The following is an 18635-nucleotide window of genomic DNA, read 5'->3' on the forward strand; positions in this document are numbered from 1 at the left end:
TTCCATCTCCTGCCTCTGCACTGAGACCTGGGGAAGTAGTCACATAGTCCTGGTGAGTCCTCTTTAGCTTGTTCAGAGGTGCTTCTTGATTTGCTATAGACCTGGCCGGGGGTGGGGGGCTCATGGACATAAGCACTACTGGCTTTCAAAGCTAGGTGTTTTTTTTTGAGGGGGGGCATCTTTCAGGAAAAAAAAGTTTTAAAATTTCAGGTGCTAGATGTCAGATCCAAACCCTTTGCTCCTAAGGGAGAAGCAGGGAGTTTGTGTTTGCTCCTAATCTTCTGTCACTATGCCAGGGAGGGGTGGGGTTTATGGTGAGAATATGTCCCCTCCTCTCTGACCTGTTTTGATGCGTTTTTTTCTAGATGTGTAGAAGTCCCTCAGCTAATTTCTGTATTTCTTTGAGAGGGAATTGTTCCCTGTCTAGTGAAGAGTTTCTAGGAGAAGAAATGAGCTCAGGAGCTTCCTATGTTACCATCTTGAACTGGAACCTGAAATGTGTGACAGCATCCTAAAAACTTATCACATACTTTTATAATGAGTATAATACTCCATCTCTGCATTTGTTAACAATGTGTTCACCTGGGCATGAAAGGAGCTAGAAAGTGGATCTCCTTAAAAGCACTTAAATAGTGCTTATGGTATTAGAAATTTTTCATATATATATATACCATACATATATTCCACATATATATATATATATATGGTTGGATATATCTCCTATATATTCTATATATATCATATACATTCCATATATATCATATATTATTCCATATATATCACATATATATTCCACATATATAAAATATATATCATACATATATTCCATATATATCATATATATATACACACACACATACATTTGATGCATTTGATGCATATATATATATATATATATATGGTCACATCTATGGCATATGGAAGCTCCTGATATAGGGGTCAAATCAGAGCTACAACTGACAGCCTATGCCACAGCCACTGCAACACAGGATCTGAGCCATGTCTGCAAACTACACTGCAGCTCACAGCAACACCAGGTCCTTAACCCATTCTGTGAGGCCAAGGATCAAACCCGTGTTCTCATGGATACCAGCCAAGTTCATTTCCACTGAGCCACAACTGGAACTCCAACAAGTATATTTTGCATGCTTTTGAACAGGGCACAGAGGAATAGTGAGCAGATATCCTTACCCCTCTGTGAGGTACTCACTAAATACCTGGTGATGAGACAAAGAGCATGAAGCCTGTTGCAATACTTCCTGGCTTATCAGATTACAGACTTTACCAGCTTGCTATTTTTTGACTTTCACTATGTTCTAGGCATTTATATACTATCTCATTTAATTCTCACAAATTGTTCAAAAAGAGCTATGGTGATATAATAATTTTACAGAAGAGAAACTGAGAGCCAGAAAGGATACGTAGCTTGCCCCAGGTTATACCACCCTGTAAGGAGACATGTTTCTACACTCTTTTCTTAACCTCTTTGCTTCTATTTTCTATGCTGAAAACTCCATCTTGTTCTGCTTTACTTTACCCCATATTCCTGCTTGAAAAACAGTCACAGTGCTGGTAAATGACTTAAGCTTAAGAACAAAGACCTAAAGGCATAAGTTATTCATATGATCAGCTGAATGAGGACATAATGCGTTGGTCTAGGCATGCCAGGCCTGTGCAGATTGGCATGCCATTTGCACAGCATGATATGTCCTGTTAAAATAAGAGAAAGAGGAACCTCATGGCCCCAAGGTGTTTATGAGTGGTCATTAGCAGAATATGCATCAGCAAGGAGAACTGAGGTGTAAACCTAGGCACCCAGGGTGGCCACAGATCGGTGCGTTTGCTGAAGCACAACAATGATTCTCTAGATGCTATGCATGGATAGCTAAGCCAAGCTTCCTCAAATACTAAAGATTGTTAAATGCCTAAAGGTCAGAATAAAATCTTAACCATCTACCAGCTAAGTGACTTTTAAAATAATAAAAGAACTTTTAAAATAATAATAAAAAAAAACTACATCCTGCACCTATAGCCCTCTCCTCACTTGACGTAATCCTAAAGAGCACAATAAAAGCAGTGTGGTTTCTTGAGGTGGCGCTATTGATCCCTGAGACCTTGAGTCCCCCCCCCGTCCCCACATTTAATTAAGATAAATGTCTGTGTGTCTTGTTTTATGTTAACTTTTTTCTTGAGTTTCACAGCACCTGTTCTTCAGCCCTCACCTGTTGAGCTGGTCTTGGCACCACCCAAAGTTAATATTCAAAGTAATTCTGTCCATGGTTTAAGTGACTATATAAACAGTCCATAATTTTACCTCTCAATCCTAGAAATTATTATAAAGATGAGTAGGAGAACAACCAAGTTTGGGTTTCTATAATAGCATACCATGCATGAGAAAGGGTTCCAATCCAACTGGCTTATTTGGAAGGTGAAGAAACTACAGCTAGGTGAATGAGGAGGTAAAACAAGAAAAAGAAGACAACCAAGAAATCTGTTATCAAGTCAGATATAACAATGAGTGAAGAATGCTGTTTTGTTGGAGATGATCTGGGAGTCAATGTAAGACTCAGACCCAAGTGTGCTCCTCCCTAAGGGATGTGGACCTAGGGTATTTCAACCTCAGTTCCCCACCTGCCATTGGCTGAGGGTTGCTCCCAGCAGGTTTTTATGTTAATTCCCTGCAATTTGGGCCTTAATATGCAGATGGCAAAGTAGTTTTCAACAGCAAGAGAAAGTCCAGTGTCGAAGAAATTCAGGCACTGGTAGTGAGATATCTGTTTAGTAATCTCTTAAGTGATAAGCTCTCAGGGTACAGAGTTGCATCACCCATGCTTACTACAGAGATCTTTGTGTTTTACCAAGCTCAAAGATGATGGCTTTAGGGGAACAGAGGTAAACTATTTATAACAGAAGTCAGTTCAAACTGAATGGATGGACCAAGAAAGGAAAGAAAAAGGAAGACTGGAATTACAGGACTACCTTAGGACTATTTAAACATTCCCCTACAAGGATGGCTTGTCATAAATAGCAATGTTTGCATTATGTTCTGAGAATAGAATTAACTCTCTCTGGGGAAAATAGTAACTCAGCCATTTCTATTTATTAATATTTCTTTAATGTTGATTTGATCTATGATGTTTTTAACCTATCTGTTTTCTAATTCCTTTCACTTTTTTATACCATTCAATTATTCAGTTACATAGTGGTTCAACCAGTGTAAAAAGTTAATCCAGAAAAAACAAACATACAAAAAAAAAAAAAAAACAGTCTTCAATCATACAATGGCAAGTAATATCATTCAGAATCACTACAGCAAGCAAGTTGAAGAATATCTCTCTTCTTTGAGGATTTTTTATGTTTTTTGTTTATTGTTTTCTTTGAGAGCCAAAGTATCTTCCAACTTATAGACATTTTAACAAGGAAAAGGTAGTACGCTCATCATCAGTAAGTTCCTTTTTTATAGGACCCAGGATATCAAAAGATAAATTATTTACCCCAAAAGAAAGTTGCCTACCGACACATTTGAACTGCTCATCACAGAAGGAGGAAGTACTGTCTTGTGTCTTTCAACCAGAGTAATCTTTGCCAAACCAAGAACAGAATGACCCTCAAAGAAGACAGAGTCTCTATGCTAATCAGTCCTACACCTTTCAAGTGGGAGAAAAAAACCAAACCAAAACAAAAATAAAACTGAAACTGATTGCATCAAACTGTGCCAAGAGAAACAAATGGAAAAAAAGCAAAAGAAAAATCTATTTGAATTTCCCTTTGAAGCCAGAAGTAACAAGGGATTCCTGCCTTTCAACAATTTAAGTTTTCATGCATGTGGCAGCTCAGAGCACGTACAAGGACAGCAACTTAAAGCTGCAGAGCCTCTATTTTCCATCTAAACTGTTATTATCATATCTTGGGAGGCTGAGGGCGAGAGCAGAGAAACAGAACAGAGAATGCTTCCATGACCTTCGATGAGAAAAGAAAAAGGCCATGTAGAGCCATTACAAATTCACAGATAATTAAAGGTTAAACATGAGTTTCCAATTAGTATGAAAGGTAATTATTCTCTTTTGGCAACATGATTATGTGTAGCATGTGGTAAGGAAGAATGAGTGTTTTCATATTATCTGTAAATTGTGGTCACTAGTGCATGCGGCAGCTATAACTTTCAAGAGCCTTATCTTTGGAGGCTAAGGTTGAGATGAAATCCTTCACCTTTGTTAAGAAATAGGGAATTCATACCTTTTGCATCACTATATATTTGTGACGATTGTTATTATTGTGTAAGATACTTTAATCCCCAGGTTTCAAGTAAGTGTGAGGGAGTACAAAGAAAATTTTCTATTAGAGAGCAAGAGATATCCCATACATTTTCTTTGCTAAAATTACATACATATCACAAAACATGGTGTGGGCATTGAGCATGGGAGTGCAAATAGACAATGCAAGATATATAATGAGAGAGAAATATATAGAGGATTTGTGTCAGCAGTGGGTGTATGCATATTAGCATTTAGAAGAAAGTGACAAATTATGCAAGAATCACACAGAGTGGAGAGCCTGCCTAGTGGTATCATCACCACATGGTACAGAAGGAAAGGATATGAAATATAGTTTCATCACATAGCAAACTTTAAGCACCAGGCAAGCACTGTCCACAGATAATTTTGTTAATGTTGCCAAGAATTGTTGGCTCTGAAAATGGAGGTGTAGTGTAGGTTGAAAGGCTAATTTTATGGACTGTATTGGTAACCTGACTGTTGTTTCTTCAATAGTTTTTAGCCCTTGGTAAATTTTTGTATAAGCATTCAATATCTTATTACTATATTTGGACAGAATTGTTGTAAGTCTAGATATATATTTGTCTAGGTATATTATAATAGCATAATCATTCTCTTTCACTGGATGTTTAGTTTAATAACTGTTTTATGAGTAATGTCTATGCTCCAAACATTGTTTCAAGTGTTGCAATACAGAGAAAATACCTTGGTACTTTTTCAGCTGTGTGACTTTGAGTGTGTTATCTCATCTCTCTGAACCTCCCTTTCTTCTTTATTCAGTCACACATGCAAAGGAACGTGATAATACCTAGGTTTAGGGTTGCTATAAAAAAATACAAAAAGCAATATACATGAAAAGTATTTAATGAAAAAGGAGAGGGATTAAATACCCGTGTTTTTCCCATATCGTATTTTAACACGTGACAGATTCTCTGGAGAAATAAAAAGAAAAAGATCTGTATATACTTCCAGGATCTGAGAATTTGAACTAAACCAGGAATCCTAACACTTTTTAGACATATTCTCAGAGGAAGACTCAGAGTGTGAGCAAGGCATTTTCTCATTTAGCTTGAGCAGATTGGATAATCTTATATCCTTAAGTTATATCTATCATAAATATGTGACAATATTTGTTATTTGTAAGAAATATTGATTCAATAGGATTGAGGAGACAGTTTCTCTTGAACCTCTGGAGACTAGGGAATATTTGGTAGGTGGCACACCTAAGGAAAGAAAGAGAAAAGAAGCAACACCCCTCATAATCCTACCTAGATACCTAATAATTACTGAGGGTCCAGCATGTGCCAGGAATTGGGACAATATGTTTATGTGCATTAAGTCACTGACTCTTCACAATCATTCCATGAAATTATGCAGTTTGCCCTATAGAGACACGGCATTTTAGAGAAACCTCTGAAGAAATGGGTTCCACAATGTCCAGTGATTGTGTGTGTTCTTAATCACTCTGCCCCATTATGAAGAAACTTCCAAGAAAATATCCAAAAGGAAAATATAATTGGGCATAATCAGACCCGAAAGATAACCAAGGTATTTTTCCAGAAAGTGATACTTCATATCGTCAGTGTTTTAATAACCTGAAGTTCCGGGATATAGACCAAAACACGACCTTTCCTCTGAAGCATAGAACTTGAAAACAATATGTGCAAATTTCAAAGGGCCGTTATAAGCATGAATATCAAAATTATAATCTTTATGATCTGAATTTCATGTTAGATAGATGCTGCTATTTAAATACAGATCTGATTTATAATGATCAGTCTAGAGAATATTGATTGTAACATAACAGTTTTAGAAAAATCACATTTTTTTTGTATTTTCAGAAAACAGTCTAATCACTTCAAAATAATTCTTTCATTGACATACATTATTTTTGTTATCTTAAAATTATAACTTAGAGTCTCTTTCTCCATAATGGAAAAGTAAAACCTGACAATGATGTTTTTAAGATTCTTACCATGAAATAGCTAGCTGAAATGATAATGTAAATGGCTATGCCAATTTAATTTCCAGAAGTTAATGATAAAATAGAGACTACACAGTAGTAGATATTTTTTAAAATCATAATTATTTTAATTGCTGAAGTCTTGATTTTACTTATTACAGCTGTAAAAATGAAAAGTAAACATGATCAGAAATGATATTAAAAAACATAACATAAAAATTATAAATCAATGAAAAATTTTGAACTTTGTTTTACAGTTCTTCAAGTTCATTTTTAATTGGCAAATCCAGTTTATCATTGAAAGTTGCCTGATGATTTTCAAGCAAAATTTATTGCATTTAGTAAAAAATAAATCAAGCCAACCACCACCACCACCAACAAAAACCTCTTTTCCTGAAAAGGAGATCTTTCCACATAGTAATTTGATGTTCCAAAGTTCTGAACTTGAAGATAAACTATGTAGTTTGAACTTGAAAGTTTAAAATTTAGTATCTATGTGATCTTAGGAAATGTACCTAAACTGTCTTGTAGAAGTCTTCTATGTTACCAGTGAGTTTATAATCATAAAAAAAAAAAAATAGTGTCTCTAGCAGAGCAAATATTTGATACTCCTTAAATATTATTTTTTATGTATTTTAAAAAAATTATTGTAGCCAACAGCCCTCTTTATAAATGACTGAATAGGTAAACTGTAGTATTTCATAAATAATAATCGTCCTTATAAACCAAGATGCCTCTGGTCCCAAGTAATTGGAAACTGGGAAATAAAATATTTGCCACTTATTTTGAGCCTAGCCTGAATGGTTACAACCTAAGTCTTGAATTCCTACACAGTTTTTCAAAATCTATTCTAGAACAAACTGAAAGGAATTGCTTAGTCATTTTTTTTCTATCCCTGACACATTTTTCTCTCTGTTTTACAGCACCAAAGGTCTTAACATAAAATAGGAGAAAGTTTTCAAAAAAGTAGGTAGATATTTTGGAAATCATTTTCACTTGAACTTCAGTTTAGAAGTATATTTAGAAGAAATATAAATCCTTTCTAACCTCATTCAGTCAGTTGCTTACATTTTAGTTTGCAAGATTTCAAACTGCAGTCTGTATTTATTGAGCTCAGTGAAGCAAATGTCTATTAAAACCTCAGCAAGCAACTTAGAAACTATTAAAAACCCTCCAAAGGGACGTCACTGTTAAAATCAGTCAATAAATTAACCACTGGGTTAGGCAGGATAGAGACTCATCTGTCTTTCTGAACACTGTTAATGAAGCCTACATTTTTGTATGTTAGTTCCTGCGAAACTGTCTGTGACACATGTTTCTTAGCTACTTTGCCTCATGTCCAGGCATTAAGTGTCTCATAGTTCATTAGAACATTGATGATGTGTAATTATCTCAAAAAGGTTGTCACCAAACGGAAATTTAGAGAACAATTATAAAGTCAGAAATTATCATTAGAGACTCACATTATCTGGGCATGCTACATGGCTACTCTTATCCAGATTGAAGAGGCCTCAAAGATAAATCTATGGACTGACCACAATGTACTATTATATTTTCATATATTCCAAGTAGGAATATTTAACATCACACATACTCACACATACCTCTTCGAAAATCATTTAATTTTTTTCTTAAGGTAAATTTCAAAGCTATTTTTGTCAAGATATCTGATTTTCTCCCATATTTGCTGACAAATATGAGATGTTCTAACATTGTAGACCATATCATAAAGTGAAACAGATTTTGAAATGGAAACATTATCAATCAACTAAATTAAGTTATTGTGCTTAAGATCTATATTTCCTTGTGGGCTTTAACTATGAAAACCATCACATTTTCTAGAAAACTAATAATAGGTCTATAGGTCATCTCATATTGCTAAAATTTTCTGAAAATGAAGGGAATGTTCTAGATGTTTTTAATTTATGATGCTCTAATGAATATATTAAGAACATCATGATGTCATCAAATGACATTTCAAAAATGAGCTATGAGCTGGGATATAGCCCAATGATTAAATGACAATGACATACCCACTTATATTTCATTTTTAAGGATCTTTCATTACAGAGGGTTTTGGGATAAAATCTCTGCTTTTATTATTTAATTGTTTATTTTAGGGCCACACCCATGGCACATGGAGGTTCCCAGGTGAGAGGTCCAATCAAAGCTGTAGCTGCCAGCCTACACCACAGCCACAGCAACACAGAATCTGAGCTGTGTCTGCGAACACTACCACAGCTTACGGCAATGCCACATCCTTAACCCACTGAACAAGGCCAGTATCAAACCCGCAACCTCATGGTACCTGGTCAGATTTGTTTCTGCTGCACCATGATGGGAACTCCCTAAAAATCTCTGGGAATAAACCTGACCAAGGAGGTGAAAGACTTATATACTGAGAACTATAAAATATTAATCAAGGAAATTAAAGAGGATCAAAAGAAATGGAAAGATATCCCATGCTCCTGGGCTGGAAAAAGTAATATCCTAAAAGTGGCCATACCACCCAAAGCAACCCACAGATTCAATGCAATCCCTATCAAATTACCCATGAAATTTTTCACAGAGCTAGAACAAACAATCCAAAAATTTATATGGAACCATAAGAGCAAATCCTGAGGAATAAAAGCAAGCAGGAAGCATAACTCTCCCAGACTTCAAACAATATTACAAAGCCACAGTAATCAAGACAGTGTGGCATTGGTACCAAAACAGACATAGAGACCGATGGAACAGAATAGAGAACCCAGAAATAAACCCAGATGCCTACAGTCAATTAATCTTTGACAAAGGAGGTAAAAATATAAAATAGAAAAATGACAGTCTTTTTAGGAAGTGGTGCTGGGAAAATTGGACAGCCACATGTAAATCAATGAAATTGGAATACACCCTCACACCATGCACAAAAATAAACTCAAAATGGCTTAAACATAAGACAAGACCCCATCAAACTCCTAGAAGAGAACATAGGAAAACCATTCTCTGACATTAACCTTACAAATGTTTTCTTAGGTCAGTCTCCCAAGGCAACAGAAAGAAAAGCAAAAATAAACCAATGGAACCTAATTTACACAGCAAAGGAAACCAAAAGTAAAACAAGACAATTTACAGATTGGCAGAAAATAGTTTCAAATGATGCAGCTGACAAGGGTTTAATCTCTAATATATACAAACAACTTATATAACTCAACAGCAAAAAAACCAACAACACAATTGAAAAATGGGCAAAAGGACTGAATAGACATTTCTGTAAAGAATATATACAGATGGCGAACAGGCACATTAAAAAAATGCTCAACATGACTAATTATTAGAGAAATGCAAATCAAAACTACTATGAGGTACCACCTCACACCAGTCAGAAAGACCGTCATTAAGAAGTCCACAAACAGCAAATGCTGGAGAGGGTGTGGAGCAAAGGGAACATTCTTACAGTGTTGGTGGGAATGTAAATTGGTACAATCACTGTGGAAAACAGTATGGAGGTACCTCAGAAAACTAAACATAGAACTACCATATGACCTAATAATCCCACACTTGGGCATATATTCTGGACAAAACTTTCCTTGAAAAATACACATGCACCCATATGTTCATTGCAGCACTATTCACAGTAGCCAAGACATGGAAATAATCCAAATGTCCATGTACAGACGACTAGATTAGGAAGATGTGGTATATACACACAATGGAATACTACTCAGTCATAAAAAAGAACAAACCAATGTCATTCACAGAAACATAGATGGAACTAGAGATTCTCACACTAAGTAAAGTAAGAAAGCAAAAGAAAAATGCCACTGATATCACTTATATCTAGAATCTAATATACAGCATATATAAACATTTCCAGAGAAAAGAAACTCATGGACTTGGAGAACAGACTCCTGAGAGATGCTAAAGAAGATTTAAACAAATGCACATAACTCTTTCATGAATTAGATAATTCATTATTGTTAAGGTGACATATATCCCCAATATGATGTATTGATTTTATGCAACTCTAGCTAAAATCCCCTCAGGCTTTATTTTATTTCATTTTTATTTTAGAAATCAGGAATCTCATTCTAAAATCTACATGCAAATACAAAGAAACTAGACTATCCAAAGCAATTTTTAAAAGAACAAACTTTTAGGATTTACAATACTTGATTTCAAGATTTTTTATAATGCTACAGTAATCAAGACATTGCAATACTGGAATAAATTTTGACAGGTATACCATGACACAAAATGAAGAGCTCAAAAACAGAACCCCCCTGTCATATGATTTTTTTGGTAAAAATGTCAAAGCAATCCAATGGAGAATAAAAAGAAAACTTTATAAGGAATTGTTCTAGAACAATTGTATACATAAGAAAATAACCCTTAACCTCTACTTCATTCCATATACAAAAATTAGAGACGTTTATAGACTTAAACATAAGGGCTAAAATGATAATGCTATTGAAAAAAATATATTGGGGAATATCAGCATGACTTGAGAGTAATACCATTTTTAGACAGAACACTGAAAACAAAACCTTAAATTAAATCTAATCAAAATTAAAAAAAACCTTTTTTTTCTCATCAAACAATTCTATAAAGAAAATAAATGGGCATACCAATAGAAACTAATTATATTTGCCCTATATAGATAGAGGTGGCAATAGCTTTTTCCGCCTATTAATTGAGAAAGCCCTAAGCAATGACAGCTCAGTATCAGTGAGTACGCCCAGTGCCCAAATCTTGCTTTGCATATACCACATACATAATTAAAAGGAACCAAATCTTGAAGAAATGTTTTATTCCAGTTGTGAGTTAGGGAAAATTAACTTCAGAACCTAATTATGACAGAAGGCAGGACAAGACGGTGGAATAAAAAAGATCCTGGGCTTGTCTTCTCCTATTGACACATTGAAATTATAACTGCATATAGAGAAACTATTTTTAAGAACAACCTGAGGACTAGCATAAAAGGTTTTCCACAAGTAGACACAAATGGAAAAGCTATGTTAAGATGGGTAGGAGGGGTGCAGATGAGTTCTGACTGGTACCCACACTCCCAGCTCTGTGACCCATAGGCAGGAGGAATATCACAGCCTCAGGGGCTTCTTCTTAGGACCAAGTCTCTAATCCCTAGAATAGGCTCCCAGTCTGGGGAAGCAAAAATGGAGGCTGCTTAGTAGGTGGTCAAATTTAAGAGATCATCAGCTTAAAATAATCATGTGTGTGTGTGTGTGTGTGTGTGTTACATAAATATGTAACCATAAATTAAAAAAAAAAAACTTATATGAGTTTCTGCTGTGATGCAGTGGGTTAAGACTCTGACAGCAGTGGCTTGGGTTGCTGTGGAGCTGCAGGTTTGATCCCCAGCCTGGTGCAGTGGATTAGAGGATCTGGCATTGCCACACCCACAGCATAGGCTGCAGCTAGAGCTTGGATTCAATTGCTGGCCCAGAAACTTCCATATGCTGTGGGTGTGGCCATAAAAATGTCTTTAATTTAAAAAATAAATAAAAACAAACCTATATTAGCTGCACACACTGGGGAAAAAAAGGAATCTAAACATAACACTGAAATGGAGTCATAATATCAAAGAGGAAGAGAGCAAAAGAAAAATGAACCTACCAATCAATAAGTATTTTAAATTTAAATGCACTAAATGTTCCAATCAAGATATATGGTAGAAAAATGGATGAGGGAGTTCCCGTCGTGGCGCAGTGGTTAACGAATCCGACTAGGAACCATGAGGTTGCGGGTTCGGTCCCTGCCCTTGCTCAGTGGGAAAACGATCCGGCGTTGCTGTGAGCTGTGGTGTAGGTTGCAGACGTGGCTCAGATCCCGCGTTGCTGTGGCTCTGTTGTAGGCCAGTGGCTACAGCTCCGATTAGACCCCTAGCCTGGGAACCTCCATATGCAGCGGGAGCGGCCCAAAAAAATAGCAAAAAGACAAAAAAAAAAAAAAAGAAAGAAAGAAAAATGGATGAAAAACAAGACACATCTATATGATGCCTATGAGAGACTCACTTCAGATTGAATGACATGCACAGACTGGTTACTAGTAATGAAAGTGAATCAGTAATATAAAAACCCAAACCAAAAAAGAAAAAAAAAAGTCCAGGACCAGACAGCTGTACAAACAAATTTGACTAAACATTTAGAGAAGAGTTAACATCTATTCTCAAACTATTCCAAATAGTTGAAAAGGAAGGAATATTTTTGAACTTATTCTGCAAGTCCAGTATCACCCTGAAATAGAAACAAAAGGGATACCACAAAAAAGAAAAGTCAGGATATCACTGATGAACAGAGACACAAAATCCTCTACAAAGTATTATTTAGCCAAATGAATTAAACAATGCATTAAAATGACTGTATATCATGATTAAGTTGGATTTTTTCCCCATGGACGAAAAAGTGGTTCAATATCCACAAATCAATCAATGAGATATACTGCATTAGCAAAATGAAGGCTAAGGATCACATAAAAATCTTAATAGATGCAGAAAATAGTTTTTGATAAAAATTTAATATCCATAGAAGGAACATACCTCATCATACATGATATACCCACAGCCAACATTATACTCAATGGCGAAATGTTGAAAGTGTTTTTTCTATGAACAGGAACAAGACAAAGATGTCACCTGCAAAATTTTCATTCAACATAGTATTATAAATTCTGGTCAAAGCAATCAAGCAGACCAAAAAAAAAAGCACCTAAATTGGACAGGAGGAAGTTTAACTGTCACTATTTGCAGATGATATGATAATATACATAGAAAATCCTATAGACTCAACCAAAAATCTATTAGATCTACTGAGTGAATTCAATAAAGTGCCAGGATACAAAACTAATACATGGGAATCTGTATCATTTCTGTACACTAATAGCAATTTATTAAAAAGAAAAAATGAGGAAACAATGTCATTTATAATTTCATGACAAAGAATAAAATACCTAGGGATAAGTTTAACCAAGGAGGTGAAAGACCTGAACTCTGAAACTCTAAGACACTGATGAAATAAATTCAAATTTTAAATTTCAAATAAACAGAAATAAATAAATTCTGGGGAGGGTGTAGAGAAAAGTGCACCCTCCTACACTGTTGGTGGGAATATAAATTGGTACAGCCACTGCAGAAAACATTACGGAGCTTGCACAAAATTTTAAAAATAGAATTCCCATATAATCTTGCAATTCCACTTGTAGGCATTGACCCAAAGAGAACGAAAACACTAATCTGAGAGGATATGTGTATTCGTATGTTCATTGTGGCATTAATTACAGTAGCCAACATATGGAAAAAACCTTAACGTCAATTGTATATGAATGAATAAATTAGATGTGGGGTGTGTGCGCCTGCACACACGCGAGGGCGTGATGAAATATTACTCAGCCATGAAAACAATGTAATTATTTCCATTTGTACAACATGGATGGATATACAGGGCATTGTGTTATGTGAAATAAGTTAGACAGAGAAAGACAAATACCATATGATATCACATATAGGTGGAATCTAAAAAAAAAAAAAAGAAAGAAATGAAACAAAACAGAAATATAATTATTGATACAGAGAGAAAACTGCTGACTGTGAGGGATGGAAGGTGAAGGGAATTAAGAAGCACAGACTTCCTCTTATAAAATGTATAAGTTATAAGATGTAATATATATCACAAGGAACATAGTCAATAATAGCCAATAATACTGTAATCATCTGGCATGCTGATTACATGTGGTCATCATTTTATAATTTATTTGATGAATCACAATGTTTTCCACCTGAAACTAATGTAATATTGTATATCAACTATACTTCAATTTAAAAAAAAACAGAAAAATTAAACAGTGTAACATGTAATAAAAAAAAATCCTTTAGTTCACATTGGTACAAATGGAGGGGAAAAAGGAGAAAATGGAGATACATTTATTTGCCACTGCTAGAGGTACTCTTACAAACTTACTATAAAAATTGGTAAAGAATTGGATAAGCCACTTATTTTCTGTCTTTTGAAGACATGAAGTAATTCATTCTTCTTTGAACTATGGAAGCTGGAATTATAAAGTCACTTTTTGCAACTCCTGGTAAAATTTTTTCCTCTAAGCAGGGGTTAATAAATTTCAAAAGCATTAGTTGTTTCTAACTATTGGCCATAAAGCTTATTTCAAAAGGAAAAAAAAAATTACCTGAACAGTTCTCCTGGTTGCCCCAAACCAAGTAAACAACGTTTCTGTCAGATTATGAGAAAACTTGATATTGTTTGCAGCCAAATGAGATGCAATTATGAAGTAAATAGCATCATACCAAAAGGATGTTCATCTGAAATAGTTAACTGGAATCTATTTTATTATTTATATTTAACTTTCAGGCTATACAAAATGAAGGTACAGTCCCAATGGTATAGTAGACAATTAGGAATATCTCACATATAGGATATTTTATAAGAAAACTATTCTGGCATCTTTAATAAAAAATTAATGTTATGGGAAGCAACAACAGAAAAGATGGGTGGGTAGGGAAATAGTAAAAATTAAAAAAAACAAAAAGCCTAAGGAGATGTTACATAAAGGAGCAAAACTTGTTTATATCTTGGGTTTAGTAGAGCAAAAAAACTAGCTCTTAGGGATATTTCAGAACTGTGATTTTAAATAACATTAATGATTTTTAACTGATATTATTATTTTTATATAATGTTACGGTACTTATAACTTTTAAGAGAAACATGATGGAATATTTAAGAATGAAGGGCAATTATGACTGATAATTTCAATGGTTCAGAAAAAAATACACATAAATCATGCAAATTATAGCAAGATCAATACATAAAATGAACAGGACAACATAACAGTTTAGTCTGCTTGTGGGTATATGGATGTTTATTATCTCATTTTGTTAACATTTTTGTTTAATTAACATTTTTCATAATAAAATTTTAAAGAAAAATTTGATACAGTGCAGTCATTATTTTAGTTTTTTTGCGCTAATATCAGTAGCAATCTCCTTTCAAATATGATTCCTTTCTTCCTCTGAGCCTCTTGAATCTAGTGGCCCAAAGTAGAATTCCACAAGAGTAATGACATGACTCAAGTAATGATAGAGTAATGATATGACTCAAAGTTAGGAATGTGAGTGAATGGTATATTTTATTCTAAGGAATTCCCTCTTGGAGTTCTCACTGTGGTGCAATGGGATGGGCAATGTCTCTGCAGCACCAGGATGCAGGTTTGATTCCTGGCCCAGCACAGTGGGTTAAAGGATTTGGCATTGCAGGATGGGTCACAACTATAGCTCAGATCTCAACTCCATGTGCCCTGGTGGTGGTCAAAAAAAAAAAAAAAAAAAAAAAAAAAAAAAAGCCTTATGAAGAATTCCCCCTACAAAGAAGAAATCTTGAGAACTGAACAGGAAAGAGTGTGGGTTTGGAGAAAGAATTAGATTAAAATCTTTGCTCTGCCACTTTCTATCAAAATAAAATCTCTAAGACATTAAATTCCTTATTTGCAAAATTAATATGACAATGTGTAAGCTGTGGATTGTTTGGGAGAATTAAACGAAGAAGTAAAGCATGTGAAGGGTACATTGTCGAGACTGGCATAGTACCTAACAGCATAACCAATGATCCCGTAGAAAAGACTTCAAGATACATTGCTAAATTTGAAGACAGTTAATATAAGACAGACTATGCCATTAGTAATAGAAATGGTTTATATTTACAGCTCAGAGTCTCTGTGATGAAAGGATGCGGAGTGTGGGAAAAAGACAATCACAGCCATTTCTTTGATGAAGAGCAATGAAACTCCAGCAATCATGGCCTGCTAATGTAAGCTATTAGGGAAACAGCAGGGGGCAAGATTTTGCTCACCGTAAGGGAATGTAATATTTATCAGTGCTCATTAGACTGTGCACATTATATGGTTCTGCTCTTGCTGAAAATAGCCATTGTACTAAAAATTAAAATAAAGTACAAAAAGCAAATGTGTTTTATAGCTAGATGGGCAGATAGATTGGTTTCTGAATAGCCAAAGGAGGCTCCTTACTAATCTAAATAGGGTAGGTGATTTTTTTCGGGATCATATGTGGAAGTGGAGTAAGTCATAGCCAAAACATCTTAAGAAGAGAAAACCTAACAACAACAACAACAAAAAAAAACCCCCACAAAATAACTGTATAGCAGGTTTTCCTCTGCTTCTGTATTACAGAGCTATGAAATGGGTAGGTGAGATTAGGTTTACTTTAAAAAGCCTTAGGACTCTAGCATTCCTGAGATATATGTGAGGCTCTTTGTGTTATCCATACTAACTGTATTATCATTATTATCATGTCTGATCATACATATCTTAAAATTTTTAAATTTTCCCCTTTTCTCACTCTGTCCAAACTATATTTTTCTGAGGCTATTCCTAAAAATTCTAGGACCACTCCCACCTCAGGAATCCACAAGTGCCATTCCTTCTATCTACAAGTCTCCTTTCCCAGGGAGTAGTACAACCCACTTCCCCATTTTTTTTATTTTTTTATTTTTTAGGGCCGCACCCTCAGCATATGGAGGTTCCCAGGCTAAGGGTCAAATTGGAGCTGCAGCTGCTGGCCTATGCCACAGCCACAGCAATGCCAGATCCCAACCACATCTGCAAGCTACACCACAGCTCACTGCAACGCTGGATCCTTAACCCACCGAGCAAGGCCAGGGATTGAATCTGCAGCCTTAGGCACACTCCATAGAGTTCTTAACCCGCTGAGCCACTCCCTCTTTTTTTCAACTCTGCTAAAGGTCGCCTACTTAGTAAGGTCTTCCTTACCAGTCTTAAAACAAGCTTTTTAACTTCTGAGACATTTTGTTTAAGATGGAAACCTCCTCAAACATAGTAAATGCAACTTTCTCTTTTCAGTAAGTTATGGAAGATTCCTGCTAGAAGAACTAGAAAAGAGGTAGATAACATTTTAAAAATTATATTTTTAACAACACCAGAGACACTGTGTGAGAGCAAAGGGGACTAGATGAACTAAAATCTTTAGAAGAAAGTTTTCTCTGAAGAGACATTTGCTACCTATGGACATGGATGGGTGATCAGAACAATCACAGCCAGAGGGCCTTTGCTGGGGGAAAGGGAACTCACAAAATCTCCACTGGGTACATGGTGATGGAATAAAAAAATTGAAAATTTCAATGGTCTTAAAAGTATGGCCAGATTCCTCTAAGGGGCATTTGCTGAGTTAGGGCTATGCAGGAGTCTGAGGAACCGCAGTGTAAAATAAAGGGATCTAAAAGTCAAAATAAAATCTCTTGCTTCCTCATAGTGCTTATGAAACAGATTTGCTAAGGAGAAAGTGTCTACCTCAGGTACACAGTCTGTCTTTCCTTCAAGATATTTATTTGATTTAAAAGTTTTGTATAACCAAAGAAAGATGGACTAGGAATTTCTGAAGTAAGAATGGAATTTTCCACAGAATTTCATAGCTGAAAAGACACATTCCAGCCAGGCTCTCAAATAATTTCTAAACAAAAGCAAAACTGAGATAAACTGAGTCTTACTAAAACTGCAACCTTGTCCCAAACCAGTTTAATCCCTGAATGAATTGAGGTTATGATTCTCTCATCTTATCTACTTAATAGAGAAAAAAGAAAACTTTCTCTGAAACTAGACGAAATCACTACAAGTCTTTGAACTGGTATATAATTAACAGGTATTCAAAGCAGGAAGAAAATATGTTTGATAATTAAACAAAAATATAGACATTAAAAGCAGATGCACAGGTGGTTCCGATAGTGAAGCTTTTGTTTTCATTCATCCCAATGTATTTTCTAATTCCAGCTCACGCATTGGTTACTTAGAAATGTGTTAATTTTTACACATCTGCCATTTCACAAGTTTTCTTCAATTATGACTTCTAATTTCATTCCACTATGGTAAGAGAACATACTTTGAATGATTTCAATCCTGCTTTGGTAAATTAATACCAAAATGTATTCTACTGCCCAGAATATGGTCTCTCCTCTAGAACACCACCATGTATACTTGAGAAGAACATGTATTCTATCTACTGTAGTTCGGAAATGTATTCTAGATATTTAGGTCTAGTTGGTTTATAGAGTTTTACAAGTATTTTTTGCCCTTGCTAATATGCTAACTGTTCTATTATTAAATATGGAAATTTATTCTTTTTTTTTTTTTTTTTTTTGTCTTTTTGCTATTTCTTGGGCCGCTCCCGCAGCATATGGAGGTTCCCAGGCTAGGGGTCCAATCGGAGCTGTAGCCACCGGCCTACGCCAGAGCCACAGCAACGTGGGATCCGAGCAGTGCCTGCAACCTACACCACAGCTCACAGCAACGCCGGATCCTTAACCCACTGAGCAAGGGCAGGGACCGAACCCGCAACCTCATGGTTCCTAGTCGGATTCGTTAACCAC

The 18635-nt window shown here is 35.4% G+C and overlaps 1 protein-coding gene across 2 annotated transcripts in view; it reads right to left on the bottom strand.

Moving 5' to 3' along the window:
- Positions 1–18635, bottom strand: part of LOC146395649 (uncharacterized) — a 2307895-nt gene that overhangs the window by 1122425 nt on the left and 1166835 nt on the right. Inside the window, exon 7 of one of the 2 annotated variants that reach the window (XR_014830901.1) lies at positions 12773–12868. The exons of the other annotated variant lie outside the window; for it this stretch is intronic. The gene's annotated coding sequence lies outside the window, so the exon portion shown is untranslated. Of the gene's footprint in view, positions 1–12772; positions 12869–18635 lie in introns of those variants that run through there. 2 annotated transcript variants of the gene reach the window in all.

The sequence above is a fragment of the Sus scrofa genome, chromosome 16 (genome assembly GCF_054392235.1).
Source record: "Sus scrofa isolate SSC_HxYL_T2T_F1_AM1 chromosome 16, Sscrofa_HxYL_maternal_Yorkshire_Landrace_v2.0, whole genome shotgun sequence".
NCBI lineage: Eukaryota > Metazoa > Chordata > Mammalia > Artiodactyla > Suidae > Sus > Sus scrofa.